General features: G+C 36.5%; 1 protein-coding gene across 8 annotated transcripts in view; it reads left to right on the plus strand.

The window, feature by feature from the left end:
• FARS2 (phenylalanyl-tRNA synthetase 2, mitochondrial) overlaps positions 1 to 22,346 on the plus strand; it is a 241,277-nt gene that overhangs the window by 3,882 nt on the left and 215,049 nt on the right. For 2 of the 8 annotated variants that reach the window (XM_039386527.1, XM_039386526.1), the window contains exons 2-3: positions 2,117 to 2,183; positions 2,729 to 2,802. The gene's annotated coding sequence lies outside the window, so the exon portion shown is untranslated. Of the gene's footprint in view, positions 1 to 918; positions 2,184 to 2,728; positions 2,803 to 9,971; positions 9,988 to 22,346 lie in introns of those variants that run through there. The other 6 variants (XM_039386529.1, XM_039386528.1, XM_039386530.1 and 3 more) reach the window with 5 other exon arrangements.

A 22,346-nucleotide genomic window follows, 5' to 3' on the forward strand; every position in this document is an offset into this window, starting at 1 on the left:
GACTCACTCTGCTATTAAAATATTTATATTTGTTTTGTTGCCCAAAAGAAAGGAATATTTTTATTCAGGAGGAGAAACTTCCATTTTTCAAATTCAGCTGTACTCCTAAATTCTTCGTGCATTTTGAAAAATTTTGCCTAGAAGTTCAAAGGGAAGGAAAAACCATGACAAAACTCTTATCTCAGTTTTTGTGAGTTTTCCCATCTCTTTCCAACTGAATTGCAGAACGTTGTGTATTTTTTAAAGTAAGATTGTAAGAACAGTAATAATACGAAAACCAAATTCCAACCAGTAGTGCATTTTCTGTTGTAATACTTGGTCTTCTAAGGGAATAACTGTTTTACCACTGATCCTAAACCTTTACTGGTTCATGATCTCTTGTGCTGCAGGCACTGAACTGAAAGAAATACCAAATTTTGTTTTCCTTGTTGGCCACAGTTTTAACTTTCTAATTTCTTGTGGCAGTGTGCAACAGCAGAGGACTTCATGGGCATTGTGTTGGCTGATAATTAAGCAGCTGATATGAAGCAGCTGGACAGTTCAGCAATCCCAGAATAACTTCTGGATTGATGATATGCATTGTTGATACATACCATATTGATTTTAAAAGATGTTGTTAGTGGACATATGTTGGTAAAGTACTTTGAAATGCTTGAAATAAAAATGCTATGAAACTCCAGAATTAAAAGGATAATTTTGTGTAACAATAATAGGCAAGAGAATAAATAGTAGAGGATTAAAATTACCAATAGTGCTTAAATAGTTCAGCGTGTAATAGTTGCATCAAATGTGAATGACACTTTGAACCTTAATGCTGATGAAAGCCAAGGTATTTTTTATAATGAAAACCCCATAAGAAATTAACATTTTTTTGCTATGTGGTTCTAACATATTTTTGCTATACTGCAATCTTACTCAGAAATCTAATAATGAGAAACATAAAGGACAGAATTAATTAGGTGTTCCCATCTATGGCCTCATCAATTCAGAAATGTTTTCTTTGCAGTGCTTTCCAGTGTTTTATCAAATTTAGCCTTAAATAACTTCCCTTTCTGTGGGAAAATATATTCTACTTTATATGGTATTGCTGTTCAGAAATGTTTTCTGATGCTCAGCCTATACCACCCTCTTCCCTGAGTTCATCCCACCTTTTAATTCATGCCCTTAGAGTCAAGCTGTTTAATTCCTCTCCCTCCTCTGTGATTTACACTATTGTCATATTTCTCAAGAGCTGTCATCCAGCCAGGCCACCTTATGTAGTTATTTTGGTATTTTTTCTGCCCTCTTTTAGAGGATGTTGAAATTTTTAACTTAGGAAGCATATTTAGCTGTAAAACAAGGACTGATATTTTGTTTAAGAGCAACTGAGAGTCTCTTTGTAGCCAGCCCTGTATCTTTTTTCTTGACTTGTGATTTCTGGTTTGGCTGGTTGGTTACAAATGGTACTGCCAATCACGATTGCATCCAAGGTGTTTTGCTAGAGCAAAGTTTCTTCTTCTCTTGAGTTTATTTTTTGTCATATGTCAATGTGCATGTGAATATGCATACAGATGTGTGTAAGTGTGTATGCAAGCATGCACGCAGTCATGTTGTGGTGGTAAAGGTTATGCCCTTCATCCCAGATTCTCTGTGGTTCAGCGCTGGGGATTGGTGCACAGCTAGCACAGTGCTCTGAGTTTTTTTTCTGATTACCCAGTCCCCATGTCTCAGGTATACGAAATCAAAGGCATCCTGCTGCTTGGGAGCATCCCAGTTCTTCTGCTCTCTGGATTATGGGCATGGGTTTTCTTCTCAGGCGATACCAGGAGCTAGCTCTACTCAGGTCAGGGACTAGTGCTTAAGTCCTTCCCTGAAAATCCACTTCAGTAACCATTTTCTTATAAATACTTCTTGTGTGATTATTTGCTAGAAGCAATTCCTGGATTAAAGTATCAGTAGGTGTGGAAGTATCATGTGGCTGTAAAGTAGTGTGGAGCTGATATAAGAAAACATGTTATCCAAGGTAAGGTAGAAGTAGAAAGTTCTTGTGTAATGTATTGAAAAGGTGCTGTTGGGGAAAGGTATGACCTCTGATAATGGGACATGTGGAAGAAACTAATATTTTTAATGTTTTTAGGGAAAGAAAAATTAAGCAAAATTTTGCTTTACAATGGATGTGTAAATCATCAAGGATTAAGTGTATTGTAAGTAGGCTATCTATTTAGTTTTTCTGACTGTGGGACATGGGGAGGGGGAATGATTTTCCACTTGTAACACATTTTCATTTTGTATGATGCTGTGCATCCATATGAGTTTTTGTTCTGGTAACTTGGACTTTTAGTCCAGCTAAAAAACCAACAGTTTGAATAGGAAGCTGAAACAAATTTTTTCTGGGGAGGAAAGAAAACTATGGAGCAATGTTTTAGTTGAAATGAGGAAAACAATGTAACCATATTAGGAATTGTAGTAATGGTAGAGTTTAAAATACTTACTTTTGCATGATCTTTGACATTTTTATTTTTTGTCTTGTGTCACTATCAGTTTTATGTCCTCAGAGCTCTGGCCACGTGTGACAGTGCATTAGGGACATATTCCTATATATATCACGTTTCTGATGCATTTGTAAGATCAGCTGAATTGTCAATATTTCCTTACATGCCTTCACACTTCTAGATAGAACTTCCTTTTTATTTTATTTCTGTTTCTGGTTTTTATATCTGGGGTGACTGTGTCAAAATTTTTCTTTCAGACAGTCCCTGAAGAGAAGAAACAAAGCACTGACTAAAGCTAACAGAGCTGAGGGAAGATTATCTGTGCTTGCAGGTAAATAATTAAAAATAAATTTAGCTTTCTGAATCTCTTTGCCACAAACAGTGCGAACCTTTTTAGTTAGTAACAAGTTTTCAGTCCTTCTCCATTTTAATTAATAATTGAATTTTAATTTATTTAATAATTAAAAATATTTCTTCATCTTCACCAGCTGCTAAAGACAGGTATGCTGGCTATCTAAAGTTGCTTTCCGTATAGAATTGATGCATTTCTTTAGTCCTAATACAAAACCAAAGAAACTTTTGAGACTTGAGACATAAAGATAGGTAGATAACAATAATAACAATAGATAGATAAATAGGTAGAAGATGATAATCTTCCAAAGAAGAAATTCAGAAGGACAAATTCTGTCATCCTTATAGGAGAGTATTTCCATATCTTTGAATATAATCCCTTTGAAATCTGCCGAACCACCTAGGCAATAAGTTGCTGTTCAGCGTGTGAAGAGGTGGCAGAATTAGGTTCTCCTTACTTACAAACCAGTTATAATTGATGCAGGTCAGAATTCAGCATAGGATGCTCTGGTGAATGGTGAGGGAGCTCAGGGAGCTCTTGAGAGAGGCAGTAGTTATGTTTTTACAAATCTCTCAGCATTCCAGTCTGTTACATCCCTGACCACATGGCAAAATAAGCTAAAGGCGGTGTGTGTTTGTGTCTCTTTATAAAGTTTTGTGTGTTACCTCAAAATGAGAATGTGTGGCAGTTTAGACGGGGATGCAGGCCTATGAAGTGGAGCTGTCAACTTTCCAATAGGAATGGGTTTACATTCTGCTGAAAGGTGGGAAAGGGGGAAAAAATAGTTTAAAATACCAATACTGTTCTGGGAATATTTTTGAGAGCCCAGGTCTCTGTCTGGAGACCTGAATTAAGTATCTCCCTGTTCTACTATTCTGAAGCATACCTATTTCAGGTATGCTTTATAGCCTAGTGTTGGTTTTGCCCAGGATCAGACTGTGGGGTTTTTCTGTTTGTTTAGTTGTTTGTTTTTTGTTTTTGTTTTTTTTCCTGGCACTGTACATGTGTTGTTTCTTTTAATTCATTTTTATGCAGGTGCTTTTCATTGTTATTTAACTTTTTCCTTTTTTTGAAAATGATTCCTGGTGAAGTATGTGTGCTCCACCTAAAATGGAGAAAAACAGATAAACAGAGTAAATATTGGGTCTTCACAGAGATTTAATGGTGCTTCATTTAATTTTTTTGTGTGTGTATGATTTCAGAATTGGTTTCACTTTGAAGAAACTGTTCAAGACCTTTGTTAAGAGTATTCTTACTTTTGAGACTTTTAACATAACTTTTTTCATTGCTTTCTTATCTATTTTAGATTTTAATGTAGCTTTTTTCCCAACATTTGTTTTAACTTTGATTTTATTATACTAATTACTCTCACTGTGAAAATTACATAGTGCATTACACCAGCTCTTCCAGTGGGAAGATAATATTGTAAAATGGTCAGATATGGTATTGTACATGTAAAATTAATAGATATTGAAGATGTAACTAAATATTGACTCTATATAGGTTTGATGAACTTAGGAAAACTGCTTGCTTCTTTTATGTTGGCATGCTAACTTCATCAAGTTTTATGAAAGAATGTTGTTCTGAACAGATAGAGAGATTAAAGGTTAACTTTTTCTGTTTTCCCTTCTGTCCCTCTCCATCCATGCACAGATTGTGGTTGTTATTCCACACCCCACTTTCACTCACAACATATCTTATTCTAATAGTGCCATTTTTTCACTGTTTTCTTGTGGTCGGTTGTATGGTTAATATAGTATTCATTCTACAAACAGAAACTCTGCCAGATAGATTTGAACTAAGTATGCAGTAACACCGTGTTTATTCTAGTAACTGTTGTTATTTAAATTGTTCTTTTTAAAATAAACTTGAGATATTGCAGGTTCTATCAAATCCTATTTTCTCACATGATATTAGGAGTTCGTTTGACCCCAGTGTCCCCTGACTACTCTCACTCCAAACCCTGAGTGGCAGAGCCTGCTGGGCCTGTATGGAATATGATCTTTCAGCATGTGGCAAATTGCAGTTCTACAGATGGTTTTAAAGAAAAAATAATAACAATTATTATGGTTTAGTTTTTTTTCTCTCAGTATGTAACGGACATGGAGTTAAGTGAAGATTGTTTTATCATATGTGACCTTGAGCTATAGTAGGATCTTATTCTTCATTAATAATAAAGATTTGATTCTTTCATGTTGTTATTTTCTCTTCTTCCCGGACTTGTATGGCTTCTTTTGCCTGGTCAGTGTGTGTATCTTGGCTTAAAATGCAAGATGAGGGGATGTTGCCTTTGTTATCTAAAGACTGGATGGAGAAACACTTCTGTGTGCCATAGTCTGAGAGGTGTATCCCAAGCTCTGTCTTAGGTTTTCTTTCACTGAGGCTTGCTCTGGAGGGAAGTGTGACTTGCAGATGTCTGCTGTCACAGAAAGGTTCTCTGATATAAATAAAAGACATGGCTTTCTCAAGGCTTTTCAAACAAAGGTTTTCTTTTGTTCTTTGTGCTGGGCTTTGTGTGGTATATTGACATTATATGTCTAAGTATATCAATATTAGAAAGCCTTATAGGAGGTGTTACACAGTAATATTAAAGATGTTAAAACATTAAGCTGCTCGGGAGCCCATTATCCTAGGATGCTGTGAGTCATGAACTGAAATATATCCTATTTTCTAGCATTAATGGCAAAGAAAGAAGTTAGTGATACTAGTCTTGTTCTTTTTAGTGTAACACTCTCAAACTTTTTTTTTTTTAATCTGGTGGTAGCAGGACTGGATGGAGACACAATTTAAATCTATATTTTAAGTCATGCTTGCCTTGCTTTGCTTGCTACAGAATATTTTGGAACTAGTTTTTCTTAAAAAGTTATAGGAGATGTCAGCACCTCCTGAAGGTTATAAAGACAGTCGTGTTCAGATGTAATCAAATAGAGTATTACGAGGTAGGTCTGCCTGAATACTTATGAATTAATCCTGGCTGTAAACTTTTACCAGAACTGGAGAACAGTTGTATCAGGAAATTAGACCAGGATTAAGCAAATGCTTTTTGAAATTTGACTTGTATTTATTTGAATAGGCAGAACTTTAAATTGAACATTTTTAATAATAAAATTTATCATCAATATTTATCAGCAGCACTGTTTATAATTCAGTGTCAGTTGCTGCAGTTGAAGTGTTTTTAAGGAAAAAGACTACTTTTTTTTATCCTTAGGCTTTAAACATAATTAATGCATTTATTTAGCTACAGTTACAGAAAATGTTTCATAATATAAGTAGAATATTCACATATCAGGTCTTCTGTCTTTTGGTAACCTATATACATTCATAACTGTAGAATATGCAAAGTAAAATTTTTAAGCTTGTTAATGGAGGTTGCCTAGGTAGTTAATTCTTGCGTGTCTTCTTGGGTATGCTTGTCCTTAAAAAAGCAAAGTTAAGTCTTTCATCTTGCAGCTCAGCACACTAAGGAGGCAGCACACAGGCTTGAAATGTTATGTGGGATTTAGAAGAAGAAATGCAGTATCCATTCACTTGTGGTAAATTTTAGTGCTGGAATCAAGGAAATAACAGCAAAGTGTTTAAAAAAATGTGTGATTATAGTAAATAAGTTTGCTAAGAAGACCACAGTAAAGGAAACCAAACTGAAAATGTTTAGCAGTGCAATCTTACTTCATTTTTGTTTTACCTTCTGAAATTTGTATTGCTGTGAGACCAACTGTATTGAGACAGATACTGTGATTGTGTGAGACTTGCTGGCAGAGCTGTCTGTATTGTTTGCAAATTTTGCTGTTCATGTAGGTCCAGCATTTTGTGTTGGTTAAATGGATTGGAATGAACTGTGTCATTTAGAAACTGATGTGGTGAGTTGTTTTTTTTTTTTTTCTTTTACAACATGCAAGTCAATACAACACTCTGTGTAGGCTAGCTACTTTTCCCTATACTTTTATTTTTTTCATGCTTTATTTTTCTTTGAAACTCATGTGATTGGGGATCGAATGTACAGAGTTTCTAGACAGATTTTCTTTGTTGTAACATAGTATATATTTGCAATTCTAGCCTCAGACTTTGGGTTAATAGGTCTTGAGAGATCAAGGGGTCTTCTGCTTCTAGACCTCATTAGCTGTAAGGGAACACAACAGCCTAAATCACTAGCAAAAGATGGAAGAATAAAAAAAACCTGGTTGTTGATTTCTGTTTCGCTCAGTCAATAGGAAAGAACTCCAGAGATAGGCAATCATAAAAAAAATAGAGTTTAGTGTTGGAGTAAATAGAATTTACTTCTTAGTAAAAGTTGAAGGTCCCATTTGCACATATCAGAGATAGTGGGCTCTTATGGAGAGTGAGCTGACAGTAGAGTTTTAAAGGAGAAGAAAGTCTCTTTTCTTCTTTCAAGAGCAGTAAATTTATAGGACTCACTTTCTACTCACAGCATCTTAAGCTATAATAATCCATGTTATCCTGCAGCTGTGCCTGTACTCCATCAAGAGGTGAGTCTAGAACCAGTTCTTACATGTCTTGACCCAGTAAAAAAGCCCTGCTAATGTTGTTTTTAATTGGATGCCTGAAAGTGGCTCTGCTGGCAAAGTGAAGGAGAAGAAAGATAGTAGGGATTTCAGTCACCATTTCCTGACATCTGTCTCTTATCTTTATCTGTCTCTGACAGGGGTTGAGTGAGAAGGAATCAAGCAGACTGGGGAATCATTTCACATCCCAATTTAGGATTTTAGGGCTCCATGAGAGATGTTTTTCCATTGCATGGGAGTAAAATCCTGCAACTGACTTCCTGGTCATGAAAGCATAGCTGTCCAGGGCTTCTGAGCAGCTACAGCAAAGGAGGCCTAAGGTGTGGTAATAAAAGTTGTAGTAATATCATTCCCTTTCCATTGTTTTTAATATGTTTCTCTAACATGAAGTAGAAGGAGGTGCTAAGAGCAGACCTCTTTGGTTATATCTACAAAACTTTTTGAACTTGGATGCCATGGATTTGATAAAAAAAAAAGGCCTTTTCCAACAAGAAATGCACTCATTTTTTATTTCTTTTGACTTTAGATGACACCAGTTTATCTTTCTGTTAATCTTCAAAAGCCTTATAAATTTAGTGCCCTATTTCCAGTACATTGGAAGTATTCCAGTATATTTCCGTGCTCAGATATGGCAATATATTGTTACAGGGGTGAGCAATGTGACACATAAATAAATTTATAATGAAGATAAACCTGTGTAGGAAAGAAATAGTTGGAATCTTTTAAAGCTATTGATGTAACAATAATAATAGTAGTCTGTTTTCCTTCAAAACCTGGAGTAGCCTCTAATACACCTTTATGGAAAAAGTTACTTTATTGTATGTAATGTAGTCAACTGTCAAATTATTAATTTAAAATTCAGATCTGAGGGGAAATTCAAAATCTGTAGACTCATGGAGTCCTCTTCACTTTCACACTGCTGAAGTGCTTTTTGATGAAGACAAAAGAGGATGGAGTAGCAACTAGCTGTCTGGAACTGATCCATGGTTCATTGCATTAAATTGCAATTTTTTTCATTAACTTTGATCATCCTTGGATTGAACCTGTATGCATATGATTTAATTAGTAGCAAGCTCAGGAAATGCTGGTATGTTGGCTTTTCTAGTTTCTTGCCTACTGAGATGGTAATTGCATAAACCAATATATTTGTATGTCTATGATATGGGAAGTGCAGAAGTACCCACAGTTTGCTTTCCTAGAGGTGGACCTCCACCTTGAAGTTAGACATTTTATGCTAAACCTCTTTTTCTTTCTAATTATAACATCAAATCTGATCATCTTATGTTACACATAAAACAGGTCTATTTCTATGTCATTATGCTGAAAAAATGAGCAGATTGTAACTTTATTGTATGTCTGATTTTGAAATACATTAAAAAACACCCTACCCTTATGTTTAACCTTCTAATATACTTAACTCTTGATAGACTGATTTCACCTGAGAGCAAAAAGGAGATTCTTTTAATGTCAAATGTTTAGTTATCCAATAGAGTATATTTACATCATGAATCACATTGAAGGTATTAATGCTGTTTTTTATTTTAGTTTAGTTTAAATTATGTGAAGTAATGTAGCTTCATGTTGGGATGTGCCTTTACATTTATGTGAGTTTGGGGGCAACGAAAGGAAACCTCTCTCCATAAGGGCAAGTTTGTAGACAAGGCTCTGAAGCATTTGAAATGTTTTTACCCTGAATCAGATTTCTATCACGTTATTCCTTGCTTTATTGTACCTTATTAGGTGAGCTACCCCAATGCCTTACCTGTGGCAATTAATGAAGTTAAAGTATTGTTTGGGGTAAGGGAGGAAGGGTGGTGGGAGCTGGCTGGGGGTGTTTACACTGGATGCAGAGGTTGCAGTGTAGGTATGTCTTGTTTGTTTTGCAAATATTGGCAGACCCCGTTGTGAGTCTGAATGATTTACTGTCTAAAAATGATTTACTGTTTATGAAAGCCACTAGGCTTCTTATGTATTAGTAGCATAAATAGGAAAAGTAGGTATAAAAATCAGGGGAGAAAGTGGGGTGGTAGCTTGTAAGCCTTTCTCATTTTAGCAGGTGTATAACTAGACATAAATCTGTCACTTGGGTTTACTTATGCTTTGGATAGTTTGCACCCAGTTTTAGCACAATAAATAGGGATTCTCTAAGATGTCAGTTATATGCCTGTCAATGAAAGCTAACCTAAAAAACTTAGATCTGTGTCAAAAAATATTAAAAAGAGCCTCAACTTTTTTTCCTCAGGAGCGTGTAAGACCTACCGAAGCAGCATTAAATACTATACCAACAAGATTCTAAGGGTTTAGGTGGTATTTTCTCTACTGCTTTACAAGAAGAAAGGTTTCATAGTGACTGCAACACAACACAGAACATATGCTCCTTTTGAGGCAGACATTACCTTCTTGAGTAAGCGTGACATATGCTTAGGCCATGCTGATGGGTGATTGCATATCATCTACAATGATTTTAGGGCATATGTATTACAAGGATATTTATATGCTTTAGGGAGTGATCCAGACCACAGAAAATGAATTAAGTGGTGATCTAAGTGTTTTTTTTGTTTGTTTGTTTTTTTTTTTTGTACCTAACTGCTGATCGATGACCTTGTATTGCTACTTCTGCATTTGCAGTTGAGAAGGGATGTAGGTAAGCAAATGATTTTTCTCACTTGCCTTTTTCAATCTAAAAATTAGTAACTCCTTTTAGGAGAACGATATTTTTAAGGTACACATCTGAGAAACAGGTGTATGAAAATGCGGTTTCAAACAGAAATAAAAGCAGAAAAATATCGTTTAATATATTAATGTATTGTGAAGCAAGATATCCTATCTTGCTTGTTATATATCTTGAGACAGCATAGGTAAAAGGTCATGGTGTTATTGTACAAGTTAGGAAAACTTCTCTTGCTCTGTCACAAAACTGCTGTTTGACGACTGCCACAAGAATTTCTAGGATATAATTAGAGAATAGTTGTCTGACCTTTAATGATTAGAAATTGGGATTTGGTTTCTTGTGTTTGAATATTTCAGTTCATCAACTTCTCTGGCTTTGAAATGGCTTATTGTTTCTATGTGTTTTTACTCTTTCAAAAAACTATCATCATTGCTGTCATAGCTCCAATACCTCTGAAAAAGCAGACCTTTAAAAAGCAATGACTCTCAGTCTTCTGCCCAGGATCACCCACATTGAATTGTACAGTTTGTTGCACAGCCCCTCTCTGCATGTATGGTTTGACTCTACAAAGTCTCTCCAGCAATCCCTGTTCATCTACAGTGAAATGCAGTGGCAGCTTGTTTCAGATTTCTAGTTGTTAATCAATCTGTTCACACTTAAGTGTTGCAGCCCGGTGAATGCAGTGAGTATCCTGGATGATGATATGGAAGAAGTGAAATAGATGTATGTAAATGTAATCTGCCCCCAGAATGGCAGATTATTTTCACTGACGAAGGTCATTGCTAAAGCAGACTATAATGTTGTATGATTTTTGAGAACCAGAGTGTTACTTTCATTTAAGCTGTTACTGGGTGCTATGTTTTGCCATCAGTTTTTGGAGACACTATTGGGTTGAGTTTAATACTCATTCTTAAAAAATTCCAGTTTTTAAGCATAGATTCCTAAGGAAATAATGGCTCCAAGATGGTATTTGTGTATCTGCTGTAAGCTCTCTTTTTTCCACTTCAGTTATATTTCACAAGGAATATCTGAATCACCAGAGACAGCAAGTTACAGGTGATGTGTGAGAAAAAAGGGCTTAATGAAGGAGAGAGATCCTGTTAATTCCTCAGCTAAATTGGAGGTAGCAGGATGAATTTGTCCCTTACCACTGAATCTGCAAACAAGCTTTGCCTCCAAACACAGAGGAAATAAAGTTTTGCTGGTTCTGCTGCTTACAAAAAGAAAGCTTACTGTAAACTCCTTAGCCTGAGGATGAATTGTGTTCCATTGGCTGACACAACTTACTGAAGAGGAAAATAGAATAGTGCTGTCTGAAATATTTTAAAAGAACCAAGAATGGATGCTGTAGGAGAAAGAATTGGCATGTGTTGTCTTTCAGAGTTTTAGAAGAATAGTGTATCTACAGGAGAGGGCTTGAAACAGATGATGCTATTTTTCATAGTCTCTGAGATGATTAGCAAATGTTGGAACTTAACAAGTTATAATCAACTGTAAATGTAAGCTGTAGATTGCTGCAGAGGGAGAAGGTTGCTGCTGCTTAGACAATAAACCTTACAGTAACACATCTACTTCTTTAAAGCTGTCAGTGTGTTGCCATCATCTGGAAAAGTACACAATAGCTTGTCATAAACCTATCAACTCTTCTGCTTAAATGAATGTCTCCGTTGGTGATGTATTAGATCTGAAATGAATTATTTTTAAGTGAAAACTGTCCTCATTTTGTAATATAACAACCTCTTTTCACAAATAAATTCTGAAGTAGAAATATTCTAGATGTTTGGAATATAAATCCATAACTGAGAAAAATAATTTTGCAGAAAAAAAGTCCAAGAATCAATTAATATTTACTTATTTATTTATGTATTTTAAATCTGTTTGTTTGCCTCACTATAGAGATCACAGAAATCTTCCAGCATATTTTGGGTTTTTTTTTCACTGCTGTGGATAAGCAGCTGTGCAGGAGAATTCTATTTTCCTCATCTTACAGACTTGCAAAGTCCATTAATATCTTGTGCTCATAACTAGAAAGAAAAGAAAAGGTAGGGCATTTGTCGTGCATTGTGTACTACAGGTCAGGTGGGTAGTAAGTGGGATTTCTAAGACCCGAAAAGTCGATGTTTAAGTGTAAGATTTCTCTTCGTGTGACTTGTTGAGATATTTGTGAACCTTTGAGTCTTTCCCAAGTTTCGCATGTATAGTCTCTGCCCATTTTCCCATTTTGAAAACATCAAAAAGGATATTAACTGAACTACAGGTTTTCTTTTGTGTGTTAGCGATCAAATGTATTGTGTGGGTCTCTCTGAGGAACTCATGGCGGGGAGAGCACTAAATCCAAATTAGCTATAGTTAGGTTGCCCAGAGAAGTTGTGGAAACTCTGTTGCTGGAGTCATTCAAACCAGCAAGACAAGTCCCTGAGTGACCTGCTTTGAACAAGGTGTTGAACTAGATCACCTCTCTTTGAACCTAAGGAAGTTTATGATCCTGCAATTCTGTGAAATAAAGAAGTGAAGTTTGTATTCATTTCTACAGGAGACTGGTCCTGGAGGTATCTTTTAAAAGTCCTATCATCCCTAAGCCCAGCTCTGGGACTGTCCATCACTTACTGTCATTAGGCATTGTTTTCCTTGTGGGCAGTTTTGCTCCTCAGTAGATTGTATTTGTCATGAGAAGTTATAAAGTGGGAGATAGACCTTCACCTTAACTGATGCATTAATTCTGTGGAGGACTTATAGCTGAGATTTTAGACAAGGATGTGTGTGTTGTGAGCATCTGGGATGTGGAGGAGAATTCCAGTTGTTAAACGATTGGGTTCTTTGTATCAGGATCATGTTATCCTACAGCTTGCACTTCTTTCTGGAGTGGACTAAGGTGCAATTACTGAACCCAAAGAAAGGGCTCATGCATCCTGAGAGCAAGGTTCAGCACAAACTCTTTTCCTTGTGCTGCTCATTTGTTCAGCCCTGCAGTTTTGGAAGAGCATTTAAAACTTAATTTCTCTAATCTTCTATTTGTACTGAGAAAGCTGCTCCTTTGTAGTACCTGTCACCAGTGAAAGGAAGTCACAGTCACAGCAGTAGTTTATTGTTAGTTAATTTTGAGAACTGGATATCCACTTTTCCCATTCCAGGGGAAATTACTGCAATTCCAAAATGTGATGGAGAAATGCAACTCTCACTTTATTTTCTGTATCCCTTTCCCATTGCTTCTGTTAAAATGTTTTGGAGCTCTGAGAGTATCCCAGTCTATGCTTCAGCAATTAGTACAGTGGGCCATCTGATGCAGATTTGGTTGCTTGAGCACTATAGTACGTGGAAAAATCCTCTATGCAACTTGAAGTGGTTTAACAAAGGAGGATGTATTTTTACAGTCCACATTCCCCATGTACACACATGCAGAAAACATACACACACCCATTGCAACCAAACCACCTGCCTTTTGGAGATCATACCTCAGGTGGGCATGGTCAATCCAGAATTTGGACTTAGGTGACCCTATTCTGTTGCTGGGAACATTCAAAGTAATTTGATTTTAAAAAGAATGCTTTTCCATTTCTTGAAATATGAGGTAATGTATAAAAAGCAAACCAACAATTTTTAGAGGCTTTCCTTCAAGATGCTGGTCTGCAAGGCATGTATTAGGTAGTATACATCACTCTTTAGTACTACATGATACTATATTTTAAGATTTGCACTTGTCAAACTGTACCCATTCAGAGTGTCACTGATGATATTATATAAAGATCTCATCACCAGATGTGAATGCAAAATTCTTAGAAAACTGTGGTTATATTTCCTACTGATGGTTGATAATAGAGGTTCCCTTCTGATGACATATCTATCACCTTTTGGTATTTATAGTCTGTGATTTGTATTTGAACTAGACTTTTACCCTCATAAGAGGCTAGAGCATAAACACAGTGAGATGTGAAGCATCCTTTCTGTAGAAAACTGTTTATGGTAGCTCTTGAGAGTTCTCTGTTGATCCTGAACCCTAAAATCCTAGATACAAATATACCACAGCCTGGGGAATGAATTTGCACCATTGTATGACTGCTGTGTAATGCAGGTGATCTTTGTGTCTTCTAGTCATCGTAATCTTTTCTTACATAAGGTAATAAATAATACAAGTACTTTTAAAAAGCTGATTCTTGAATATTCAGGGCTTAAGGCTCTGGGCTGACCATTGCAAAAAGACATCCCCCTGCCATTGCTCATGTCTTACAAGTGGCATGAAAGACCTGAAAACCTCCTTTTCTTGCCTTCTCTACAGGCTACAGAAAAAGATGTCGACTTCACTTATACTCTCTTTTTAGTAGTTGCAAGAAAAAAATGTGCTATTTATTTTGTCAATGAAATACCGAGTACTTCAAGATGAGATTAACTCAGTAGAGGACTGCAAAATCTTTACTGCAACAAGCAACTTTACCCAGATGACATGTTTGCTGAAAATAATTAAGAATGTCTGGGTAGCTGAAAGCTTTCATCTACTGTGCACCAAGAGCATCTGGTTTGTTTTGTGCATTTGTTTCTTTGCTCACAGAAGTTTCTTAATTTTCCAAGCCAGCCAGGAAAACCAGCAGAATTCTCTAAGGAAAACTCTGCCAGTGCACTACAATAAGGCCAAATAATTAGATTCATACTGTTAGAATAGATACACAGACAGCTTACAATCAAAAACAAAACGCCCCTGATTCAGCAGACACAAGTTGTTTTCTGGTATGGTAGGACAAAGAACAAAGTTCATCTGTCTCATAGCAGGCTGGTTGGACTTTGCCAGCATTAGGACTGTTGTCCTAGAAAAACTCTGAGGTTCCTGAGTGGGAGCTGAAATAACCTGGTGCCAGCATCAGCAAAGATTTCATGTGTTTAGTTTGTTCTTCTAATATGGCTAACATAATTCCATTTCATATATCCACTTCCATAGAAAGGAATCTTGTAGAGCAGGTAAATATCATGTTTTAGAGCCATTTCCCCTAAATACCTGTGTTTGTCATTAGCCAAAATGAGTTTATTAAAAAGATTCAGTGGTACATGACAGAACTGAGATTTTATACTTATTGTGTCATTGATTACCCATTGATCGCTCTGTTTGTATGACAGTAAGACCTTTTCCCAGCAGGCCCTTCAGACTCTCATTCAGACATTTAAATTGGACTGGATACCTTTGCTGGTTGTGCTTCTATAAATTATGGTTTCCAAAAGTGTAATTGTTAGCGGTGGGCTACTTATCAAGTTCTGTTTTCAGTGAGTCTGGCACTGACCCTTATTTAGTCTGGTAACGTGGGTGGAAAGGCAAGAGAAGAAAACTTCTGCTTTTGCATTGTGAAGAGCAGATGCCAAATAATTCTAGATACATTCAAGAAAAAAAGATCTATTGGTCAAGGCTTACCTATGGTAACAATTTTTGGTTGCACATGTGGTAAAATTTCATCTCGAAGAGGAATCATAAGAGATCAAAACCTGAACCTGTTTCCACTGAGATAAATCAAAATGTTTGTTCCCAGGAAGTTTTTTGAGCTCAAATTCTACAATGCTGAAATATTTTCAGATCGGGGTAGACTAATTCTTACTAACTAGCTGTATTTAATCAAATGCGAATGCAAGACAGATTAGGAAAGTAAAAATACAGCATACAATTATGACTTGGAAAATTGAATTGAGTTTTATTGCTAGCATGCACATCTAAATTTTTAAAGAAAATATGAAACTTCATTATGCATTTTGTTTCATTTTTATTTTAAGCAGGCTTTTAGCAAACTGAAATGTATTCAAAGGTTAAAATTTAGGAATATATCTGCTTAGGTGGGATGAATCCTGTCCCCACAAGACAGTTATGAAAAGGATTTGAAACAGTCTCAGTGGACTGTGTAGCCGTAGATCAGTGATACCACTTATGGGTGCGCTTTTTTCTTTTCATAATGAGGGCAATTTAATGCCTGATAAAATGAGAATTTGTGTTATATCTTTAAATATTTTTTGTTCTGTACCATTCTCAAAGGTATCAGGAGAAACCTTCAACAGTGGGTGCAAAGCCATATCCAAAGCCTTTTAAAAATTATCTGTCTGTTGGCACTAGCTGCCTCTGTTCATTCTTGTAGCATAGGTAAGATCTATCTACCATGGCAGTGTACCTTACTCATATCATACTGAAATGCAGATGTTTTAAAAATAAGATGCAGTCAACTAAAGGAGGGAGTAAAAGGAATGTTTTGCCACTAGCATTGGATGATTAACGTTATAGAAGGTTTAAATTTTATCCTGGTTCATTTTTATAATAGAAGTGAAAACTTAAGGATGTTCAAGTTTAAGGTGATGGAGGCTTTGCTTCAAGTGTTTCATAAAATTATTTATTTAAAAAGACTAAAACAGTTGTTTTTGTTGGACTAGAAAGGGGATGCCATGTGGAAAATACTAGGGGTAAAGTCCTGTAACTTGACCTCGAAAGTTTATTTTCTTTGGTGGAAGGCTTTGTTCATTTGGATTTAAACAGAGCCTTCTGTTTGTATTATATCTGAGAGGTTCCACTCTAAACCCATATTATTTCAAAAAATGTGGGCCAGTTTACTGGTGAACCAAGTCATGTTAGCTGGTTTTTATTACTTCACTGTGGGTTCATGCTAAGGCAGGGAATATAAAGCAGTGGAAATAATGTGCATAGCTATACTATAGTCTTGTCTTCTGTGCTTCACCTGGGAGAGCTGAGTTTTGCAACTGATATTTGAGACTATAGGAGCCAAGGATCTTAATTCTAACCCAGGAGCAGGTCAGATTTTTCCAGCTTTTGTTGCAATACAAAGTTCTAAAGATAGCCACGTTTAAAAGAATGTACGCAATCAAAATAACTTTAATTTTGAAGAAACTGGTTTCCTGAGTATTGAATTAAACAGAGAAAAAAGAATTCAATGGTGCATAGCTTCTGTGTGTTGCACTCAGTGCAGTATCTGTTTGCTTCATTTTGGTAAACTACTGTTTGGGAGTTTTTAAAAATCTGTTGTAGTAACTGTGATGGAACTCTGGCCCTGTGTGTACAGACATTTACAGAACCGTGGCCTGTGTGGATACGTGTTTGCTCACATTTTGTGATTTGTATCTCCTCAAAAGGGCTTTTAACCATGTTCTCCTTTCTCTTCATACATGTTTACATATGCATATTTTAAGTTTAAATCTGTCATATTTTTGCCAAAATTTAGTGTAAAAATGTTTATGTACAAGTAGTATGACAACTTAGTATTTGCAAAGGTGGATTGTAGACAGGCCTGTCCTGTTCTGGATAACTTTATGTGAATCCAGACAGTTTTTTGTGATTGAGTTGCTTATATTGAGGTGGTAGAATTGCTGATGTTAAACAGAACAGAGTATTTTCCTGCTATGTATGTGTCTATGAAAAATAAATGCACCACTGAATCAAAAGTCCAGCTTGGAAGTATCTCAGTTTTAGCAAGTTCAAATTGCTGTTCCATACTCTTGTGCCTTCATTCATTGCATAAGCAATGGTTGGAGCTGTTAAAGGTTAGCGCTAAAGAACAGGCATTTTGCTTTCACACTCATGAAGGCAAATCCATCTGTCTGCCTCAGTCTTCTCTTCCATGCCATTTCTTTTTGTAGTGGTACTTTGAGAGACCGAAGCATTCCTCATTTCACCTCCTGCCAGCTCTGACCTCCTTTCTCAATCCACACTTAAAATCAGCAGGATGGTTAATCATTGCCATTTGGGGAGGTCAGGAGAGGAGGTAAACTGAGCTTGTACCATGGTTCTTATTCTTCTTTTTGAATGGAGGTACTCTCCACTGCTGTTATCTCCAGAGGAGAACTAACTTTTCAAATTTTGAACTGCCCCTCTCATGTAGGGTTTGGCCATGAGTCCATTCATTTGGTCAGAGATGTCTTTCTAAAGACATTTTGAAAGCAGTGATAATTGCAGTGCTTTTTCTTATTTGAAAGGAAGTTATTGGAGCTTTCTGTTTTCATGAATTCTTACAGCTACTGACTTGCCCCATGCTTCCAAGGATCATCTTAAAACAGTGTTGTGTTCATGGCAAGTAGTTTTTAAGCCACATAAGACCCAAATAAATATTTTAAACAAACAGGTCTGCTGAAAACATGTGAGTAGTGCTGAGGGAATTATATCCCTTTATATTTTTTTTAGTAAGGGTTATTTATTAGGGTGAGCAGATGGGTACTACTCATTTTTGGCATTCATTGATAAACCTACTACCTCTCCAGGTGGCTCTACAGAAATGCTAACACTGTGGCCCTGCTCCCATTTTATTTTTATTTCTCTCAGACTGGTTAGTCACCTGTCTCTGTTCTCGTCATTTAGAGCCATCTGCTGGATTCTTTTGCTTCTGTGTTTTCTGGGGTTTTTTTTGGTTCTTCTCTGTTCTAAAGTCACCAAGGGATCTTCAATAGGGGCTGATGCAAAGTCTTGTATCTTTGGTGAGTATTGGACTCAAGGATGTCTTCCTTTTGTCATTTTCTCTCTAGCCAGCTTGCAAGTTTTATTTTCCCTGGCCTGTCCTTATGAAGTAATCCATGCAACGCTGAATTATGCTTGTCCTTAGTGGACTGTTTTACCACTTCAGTGATTAATATAGGGGTTCTCTTGCTGGTTGCTTTTTTTTTTTGTTGAAATAGTAAAAGAATGAAGAACAATAGAGAATCCATCTCTGTTTCATTTGTTATCTCAAGAGAGCAGAAGAACATGAATTTGTCACATAGAAGTGGTTAAAGCACAAACTTTAACTCTATAAAACTGCATTTAAAAAAGGTTAATCAAGAATTTATTTCTTCTCTGAAGAGACGGGATAGGGAACACGCTTCTAAAATAGAAAACCTTTTGCTGTGAGTGTGTGAGGTTGTCTAGACTGTGTTTAGACTTCACTGTGTAGGACTAACCCACAGCTATCATGAGCATGCATCTCTGAAGTAGGTCAGTAGCTTCTTTTCCCCACCTGCTCAATATTCAGGTTGAAGTCTCCACTTGGGTATTTTCATTATGATAAATGTACTCCCCTTCTTAGGAAGTCTTTTGAATATATGCACTTTTACTGCACATTAGTTTAAAGCGTATCACCTGCTTGGATTTGAGAATGGATCAACAAAAAGCATATACTTGATACCAGATGAAACAACTTCCCTGGCTGAAAGGCCAGGCCACAGTTTCCTGGCTCTGTTTCCCTGTGCTTTCCTAGTCTTCTTTCCTTCTTCCTTGCAACCTCATCCTACTTCTGCTTTGGTAGGCAAAGCTGCTTTGGTGTGGGTAGGGAGTGGGAAGTCCCTTGTGCTTTGCCCCTGAGAGACCCTGGAGGGTAATGTGGTACATGTAGAACATGAATTCTCTGCTGCCTTTTGTTGAACATGTAATCAGGATTGGCAACAAAGACGCTCTTTTCCACCTATCTTTCTGCGGAATTGAGTCTTGGTCCCTGGCGGGTCCTATTGAAATCAGTGGAACTTCTCGTGGAGTTAGGAGCTGTTATTTGGTGTGTGTAAAACTACTCTGGTGGGAACCACAGAGATGAACTCATAAGTGGTGCTCGTAAACAGCTTCCAAGAGAGCTCACCTACGCTACTGGACCTTGTTTCCAGGTTTCCATTTGTAGTCACAAATTTTATTCTCTAATATGTTATTAAACTGGTATAGGTAATACTGGAAGGCAGGTCAGTATAGACAAACATACAGGTAAACCTTAAATGTTTAAGCACATATTATGTGTGGCCACAGATATAAGAAAAGCTGAGAAATCTGATTATCTTGAACTCAGAGTTATGTATTTGTTACTTGTTAGTTATTAAGATTATTGTGTCACATTGCTCTTAAGGTTAGATAGCACTGATGTAACTGATCTTACTGCCTAGTGGCAGTACCATAATAACTGTGCAGTTTGAATTTCCATTCCAGTGCCACTTTCTTGAATATTTTTGCTAGAAAACTAAAATATTTTTCTTTGCAGACATCTAGGATATCCTCTTCCTTTCCCTTCCAGACATTGTACTGTCTCCATATCTTTTTGTACCTCTTGCTTCAGCTGAATTTTATGCTGAATGTTGAATTTCATAGTGAATACTACCAGAACTTTCTCTTGGCTTGCCCCTATTCTTTCTTCCCCCCCCTCATTATTAGTTGTATGGTTCCCCCTACCCTGTACTGTATTTTGTTATATGTAGCTGTTGAAAGAGTGTCTCTTGCCACTACTCATTTAATTAAGGAGATATCTGAACAGTGCATTTTTCTCTTTATGGTTACTACATTATTTTTTCATTACCTATCCTTATATCCTTGCTCTCCTGTTTTAATAAATAGCTATTGTCACTGATATAGGGAGAACAAAGATAAATGACAGATGATAGATTTGAGGAGGCAAAGAGCAAAGTTTTGTAGATCAGGGTTTGGTGGTCTTTTTTGGGGAGGGGAGGTTTGGTTGTTGTTGTTGGTTTTGTTTTTTCTGTTTGTTTTTTGTTTTTGTTTTTTTTTGTTCTTTTGTTGGTATGAGGTTTTATATTTTTTTTTTCTGAGTGGTAGTGTAATATCTATGCTGGGATTTATTCTAATCATAGTTCATTGTAATCTGCTTAATCTGCAATGACTTGAGAACCCTGAGGACTGATGTAATCTACAGTGATAATACTACTGGCTAAGCAAGAGTGAAATATATAGATATTAACATACATTTGCATTTTCACGGGGTATTACTGTGTTCTTGCAACTTTTCTGCATCCCAGTGTGCCTCTGGTGAATGACATATTTTGTTCATGGCTTTGAAGTGTTAGTAACTGTTCTCTTTCTCTGCACAATTATTCTATTTGATGATTTTGCGTTTCTGTAATATTGAGCTTTAAACTACAGTAAACAGACTGATGTGATGATAGCAGTAGTTTGTCATTTGTGATGGAGAATCGTGTCAATGTAGTTGAATTTGGTTTGACCTCAGTGATCTCCCCCAACCCTAAATGTCAGTCCAAAAAAAATAATATTTTCAGGAAGAATTTCTTTACAAAGGGAAGTCATCCTAGATATCTGGGTTTTAGTATTGATGGTCTGGACCAGAGGATAGTGATATGTATTCTGTCTGTGTCAGTCAGAAGTGCTTGAGGGAGAGCTTAGGTAAGTTTTCTTCACTGGAGTCCATATTGTTTTTATTTCAGTGTAAGTCCCCCACCTCAAGTTTAAGGTATATTGCTGATTTAGAATGGTTTGGAGTCACTTTTTGTGGCTCTCCCCTAACCTCTGAACTGAGGCACACTCAAGCCTCAGAATGTATTGGTAAAGAACGTGATTTTAGTGCAAAAAAATTCTTAATTAATGTGACAAATGAGGACCAGATGTGTTTCTCTTCCTACTTAATTTCTTGCAATTCATTCTCTATTCCAACTTGAACCTGTAGAGAAACCTACCTGGTGGGCATAAAAAGGCCATCTTTTGGAAAGAGGTCCAAAGTAGAGACCCCCAGAGCAATGATCAAACAATGATCAACAGGTGCATCCCTTCCTCCTTAAGTCACAGTACAAATGGACCATTATCTAATGCCTTGAATCAAGGCTAACTTATATAAATAATAACACGGGGGGATTCCTGCATTCATTTATTTAACAGGCAGAAATAGAAGTGGTTGAAGAGAGTAATAAAACAATATGATCAAAGTGGAGGTGTTGACGCAGATGCTTTGTGAGTACACACTTTTTACAGTTTTTGTGATTAAACTTGCTCATTTGCCTTACTTGAGGTAAATGAGCTCATCAAATTGAGGAAAATTTGAGAGATTGTCAGTTGTAGATTTCTCTTGCTGATGTTGCACATTTTTATTTATGTTTAGTGTTCTCATTTACTGCTGATCTCCTACTTGGTGCTTTTTAAGCAACTGGGCTCAATCACATTGTCAGATAAATCAGGCAGCTACATGAAGCATCTGACCCATGGGTCAGTGTTCTGTCTTTTTCTCTCATAAAGGACTGAGGTACTGATACTATCATCTAAAGAAGACCTTTATCGTGTTGGAGAGGGGATGACATGCTGGCATGGGAGATCTTTGAATAAGACTTGTGTCTTTTTGAAAAAGAAAGATGAAAATAATAAATAAATAATCAGATAAATGGATGGCTACTAAATATTTTAGAACTTCACCCTGCTTGGGAATTCACCTTTATGAAGGTCATCTAAAGATGAGGTAGCAAGTAGAGAGAAATGCACATGAACCTGCAGTTCTGTAGGTCCTTAAAATATGTTTTTCTCCTTCTTATTGTTTTTAATATAAGGTACCAAAGTTAACTGTTACTGATGGGAAAGTAGGAGGGAGCTTTATGTTATCTAGATTGACAGTGTGAGTGGGATG

This window comes from Pipra filicauda, unplaced genomic scaffold (assembly GCF_003945595.2).
Source record: "Pipra filicauda isolate LSUMZ 115617 unplaced genomic scaffold, ASM394559v2 scaffold48_size3843733_pilon, whole genome shotgun sequence".
Classification (NCBI taxonomy): Eukaryota; Metazoa; Chordata; class Aves; order Passeriformes; family Pipridae; genus Pipra; species Pipra filicauda.